Raw genomic sequence first — 6,000 nt, forward strand, 5'->3', positions numbered from 1 at the left:
ATTTAACTATGGCAAATTGGGAACATTGGGACAATGGAAAGACACTTCTTTTTTTTTTTAAACATAACCCTAATTGCCCACAGGAAAAGAAACTCAAATGATATGATATTTTATCCTAGCTTATTCGTAGACTGAACCCACTCTGGAGATTTTTCTGCCCTTTGTGTCTATGAGACATTTCTGCAGGCTCTAGAGAACGCCTCTGAATGGTTCAGCACAGGTGTGAGGCCTGATTTCCTCTCCTGTGATTACTAGCAGCACATGAGGAAGACCTGCCAAGTCACTACACTGGGAGCCCATCTGGCGTCACGCAGAGCTGTCACAGTGAGAGCAAACGATCAGGCTCACTCTGTTGCCACCTTCATATGGCTGCAAGTCTTCATTTCAGTGACTGCAGGATGACTTGATTCAGTCCACTCTGCAACAGTCTTTTTTTTCTTTTTGAAAAATTCTTATAGTTCCAGTGAGGGGAAGATCTTTTTTATCATTTAGATAGATGTCATAAAAAGTGTTTAATGTACTGGGGAAAATGACATGAAAGTATATAAAATATTTGAGAAGTATTTCTAATACTTATGACAGAAAAGGACCTAAGGTATTTAAAATATAAAGAGCTTTCATAAGTCAAGAAGACAAAGATGATTAACTCAACAGAAACTAGACAAAATATACAAGAAGGCATTTCATGTAAAGAACTGCAATTGGCCAATAAATATAAGAAAAACATGTTCACCATCACAAATTTTAAAAATTAAAATGAGATACATTTTCTACTTATTATCTTGCTATAATTATATATATTTACATACTTACATGCATATATACATGCATATATATATATATATATATATATATATATATGAGACAAAACAGGGTCTTTGTTCTGTTTAAATGCCCTCATCAATCTTGCTGTTCTAGAATTTTTTTTCATTTCAAATTCCCACCTCCTTGGAATTGTCAGATAAATATATCCTCATATATTTCCATTACTAAATATAATTTTAAAGAGGGAAAAAGTTCAATAAACAAAGAAAAGTATAGTAAAAGTATTTAAAGAAGTAGATTTTGCAATTATATACTAACTTTGCAGTGCTTCAATCGAATCTATTTTGTAATTATATCTGTTCTGTAAATCTCATCTCTCGAGAAGCATCTTTAAGCTCCATATGGAAGGTAAGGATGTTTTCCCTAAAAAGTAGCTGTTTAATTTAATTGCTCTTAATTAACCTGAGCAAGATAAAAAGTGCTGTGCAGAAAAAGAACTGGACTAAGAATTCAGAAACTTTGGCTTCTAGGGCAAAGTTTCACACTAAATAGTTTGGTGATCTTCAGCAAGTCACTGAGCTCCTCTGGATTGCATTTGCCTCACCTGTTAAATGAGTGTTAGACAAATTAAAGTTAAAATTCTACAATTCCACACATAATCAATTTCCCCTAAGTCAACAGTAACAGAAGGACTATGGAGTCACAGAAGTTGGTCAAATCCTAGCTGTTAGACTTTATTTAAACTTATTTAACTCCAATTCCTTCAGCAGTTACATGCCAAGAATAATAGTACCTAACTCATAGGGTTGCCATGTGACTTAAAGACTGTCACATACAACATGCTCAATAAATGTCAGCTAGTAGCATCGGTAATAGTGATAGTGCTATTAAAAAGATTTTAATATAAGTGGCACCCTTGACCTCTATCACTTTTTAACATTTTCCCTCCTCCCTAATTATGGGATCATATGAGGAAAGATGATTTCAGTGCAAAAGTAAGGAGGAATTACCATTTCCTTGTATATTATTCCTAACAAATGTGTGGAAAAGTGCCAATACTGGCACTCCAGCAGCATCTTTGTATCAGATAACTTTCTTATGAAGAGGACTCCAAACACTTTTTTGCTTTCAGATATTTGGGTCCAGCAAGAAAATAATTAAGTATACATTTATGAAACACCTACTATATATTTACCACTGTTCTAGGCCCTAAGACATGATGATGAAAACAGAGAGATGTGGTTTCTGACCTATGTTGCAAGTATTGAGGAGAGAGAAAACAAAAATAAATAATGGAATTATAATTGTTTTGCCATGAAGAGAAAAAAAGGTCTGAAATATAGAGCTCAAGGAGGACCCACTGAAATGATAAGTCCATTTGGTGATAATCCAATATGTTCAAAATGCTATGCATTTTAAACATTTAGAACATAGAATTCTATGTTCTATGTGTCTGTAGAATTTTGACAGGTGTTGCCTGAAAAAGAAAATTTTGTATTCAAGCAAGTTAGAGAAATTGTGGTTAAGCATTAAACAGATCCTTTTACTGCAGTACTTACCAGAGCTATTATTTACTGACGTACAATGTTAGTTTTCATAGGAAAACTATAGGGTGCACTGACTTCTAATCTTACTTAACTACAGAATCATGTTTTCATAAATCATCTTTAGTAGAACAAGTGACTTGTGCACATGTTTTGTGAATTGTAGCTTTAGAAAGATCTCATAAAATTGAAGAAAATTAAAAAGTTATATTAAATGATGTTCTAAAATGTTTTGGAAAAATTCTGAAAAATTTTCTACTATAATATGTACACTTGCAGCTAAGAATATTTCAATCTAGTATTTTTATCTAGTTAATCTTGAATATCACGTACTTTATGCCCCTAGAGAATCTGAATACATTTATTTTCTCAGTCTTATTGGATAGTTTGCAAACTAGTTGACCTGGGTCAATGCAGCCTCAGAAACAGGTATAGACAATAGATAAACAAGTTTTTCTAATTTAAGTGAGGACAAGATAGAATATTTGGTAGTGGGAGAAAATGAGTAGCTAAAAAGGCCTGAATGGGGAGGTGGGGATAAATTAGGAGTTTGGGATTAGCAGATACAAACTACTATATGTAAAGTAGATAAACAACATGGTCCTACTGTATAACACAGGGAACGATATTTAATATCTTTTAATAAAGGAAAAGAATCTGAAAAATAATATATATGTATGTATAACTGAATCACATGTCCCTTTGATTTGATCAATTGTCCTTTTGAAAATGTACATTTCAGGTTCAGTTTTCTGTATCTTTTTATAGGCATTTTAATGGGAAGTCGGTAGGAGAAGTATCAAACAAGGTGATTGTAAATTTAGAAGATGCTGCCTCATTTAAGGAAGAAAATAACCCTGAAGTGACCTAAGCCCTGCACAGTCATGGAGCCTGCTTTGTTTTGTAATCACCGAAGCAGCCAGGGACTTTTGCTGACATTTCTGACTTGGAAATTTAAACATATGCTTTCTAACAGACAGTGAGATAACAGGTTTACTTGATTGCCAAAGCCCCGTCTTTGAGATACTCCTGACTCCTTGCTGGCTCACTGCACAGCAGACCTGGGCAGAATATGCTGCCTGAGGTTATCACAGCCAAACTAGTACTCTCAAAATGCTTGGAAATGCATGCTGATGAGGGAGAGAAACTGATTCCACTATATGTGTCCTGGGTCTCATCATCCTACATAATCATTTTGGAACAGGTATGTTTTCTTTCTAGAGTGTTGTGTAACACATAGCCCTATAAGAAGTCAGGATATTTTTAAGAATCTTGCTCTGTCTTAGTTTGTGTGATACGGTTACTAAGGATAAAATAATGCAGTTTGAATTGCAAAACATGGCAGGATGTGCCAGTCTCCCTGGAGGAAGTGGAGCCTGTTGGTTAAGTTTCTGAGCTGTGCACTTAAACATACCCGGATTTGACCTCAGTGCAGCCACCGGTAACTGTGAACTTAAAGAAATTACCTGAACATTCAGGTCCTCAGTTTTTGCATCTGAAAAAGTAGATATAAAATTTTCTATTCCTTAGGATGTTTTTAAGAAGATTAATTTTTCCTCTCAATTTTTCATTGCAGTGTAATTCGTCTTCTATGAAATAGCCATATTTAATGTGTACAGTTGATGAGTTTTTCAAATGCATATAATCTTCCATCAAGATATAGCACATTTTTATTACCTGAGAAAGTTCATTAAAAAAAAAGAAGGAAGTTCCTTTTCAGTTAATTCTTGCCTTCCTCATCCCAGAGGCAAACACCATACTGATTTCTTTTATTATAAGTTAAGTTTTCCTTTAGGAGGGCTAAGTTTGAAATAAAATAGTGTACATAAAGTGCTTAAAATATTTTTGGGTATCTAATAAGTATTCAAAAAGTTGAACCAATTATTATTATTAATATTTCTACACAAAGTTATGGTTGGGCTGATATCACAGAAGATGCTAGAAGAGAAAGGTCCAAATTGACAGGGAATGAATTGTATCTAAAAATTAAGAAAAGGGAAGGAGAAAATTTGGAATAAATATCTAAGAGCAGGGTATTCTTTAACATTCATTGAATGCCTTCTATATACGTGCCAAGACTTTGTCATTTAATCTTCACAGTACTCTAAGACAGACAGTATTCTTCCTTACACCCCCTTAATAAATGGGGAAATAGAGGCTCAGGGAAGTTAGGTAGCTTCCTAATAACACAAAGCACTACTAAGTAATAGGGCTAGAATTCGAGCCTCTGTCCAACTCTAGAGCTATACTTGTTCTCATAGACCACTGTGGTCCCTATACTAAAGACAGGTAAGTGGAAAGGAAAATAACATTGAGTCTTAAAATGGCCACGTATTAACCTCCATGCTTTTCACACGTTATCTCATCTAATCCTCAGAGAGGTTATTTCCACCCCCTTCCCAACTTTACTTTTGAGGAATCAGAGTTAAAATTTTAGTCTAACTTCAAATGGCAGTATCTTCCCACTGTGTATCAAAAGAAAGAAGACTTGGGCTAAAACAGGTCCCAAATCTCCCAAAACACTCAATCAAAGGGCCAACTGAAATCTCAGTACTTAGATTGGAGGTTAAAGAATGTGATCCAAGACTAAAGTTGAAAAATATGGTATGATGTCAACTATGGTATGATGCCAGATCTAGACAGATACACCGTTACTTATTGTATACACATTTTAAACCATGCGTGGGTCTGCATAAAATATCTAGGTGTTGCTAACTGAGTCATATTTACTTTGGATAATATATCATCTGGGTGTAATATAATATACTCTGAGTGTTTTGTAACTGTTTTAAAAATTCTGTTATTTCTTTAATATATAAAGGCATTGTCTGATACTGTCTGATATTGTGACCTAGAAATAAAGCAATCAATAACTTAACAACTTATATAACCTTAAGGAACTTCATCTTAAAACAGTAAATTTTAAGGCTAGGATGCAAACTAGGACTGAAACAGAAAATTAGGGATTTCCAGACCCTATGAGATGTCATTATATTTAAGCTTTAAGTTTCTTCCTTTTCATTCAACTAATATATGAACAAAACCAAACAGAGTGACACTTTTTATATTAAAAGTCGAAAAATTTTGTAAAGCTATTACAGAAGTACATTGACCCAAATCAGCCCTTTATATTACTATAAGCTTCCCCTAAAATGGCAACTCAACATTTTTAATCAGGCTGGCTAAACAAAATATTGCTGTCTGTATCAAGGAATTATAAAATCAATAAATTGGGGGGACCAATTAAAATCAAATACCTTTAACTCTGGCACAAATTCATTCTAAATTTGATGAAAATATATATATTGAGGCAACTCAGTTCAGTTCATATAAGGATCTCTTGGGTAGGGTACTAGGAAGCAACATGGACCTGACCCATTTAAAAAACTTCTCCAGAAATTAAAAGTATGAATGTCCTCTATATGACAGGCAATGTTTTCCTAAGTTTTAATATCACCTGAGAAAAAGAGATAGAAAGAGGGAGAGAATTTTAAAAAAACACTGAAGATTAAGATAAAAAACGACATAGTAGTCATCTCTGGTTACCAGACATCAGGATATCAAGATGAGTACAATGGACAAAAATTCCTCTTTCACTCTGGGTGGAGAAAGCTGAAAAAGAATGTTACCCCCCCCAAAACAACCAGAAAAAAACAAGCAATATACAAAATTATAACTCCTCTCAAGCCCA

The sequence above is a fragment of the Aethalodelphis obliquidens genome, unplaced genomic scaffold (assembly GCF_003676395.1).
Source record: "Aethalodelphis obliquidens isolate GAN/ISIS:26980383/991018 unplaced genomic scaffold, ASM367639v1 scaffold50, whole genome shotgun sequence".
NCBI lineage: Eukaryota > Metazoa > Chordata > Mammalia > Artiodactyla > Delphinidae > Aethalodelphis > Aethalodelphis obliquidens.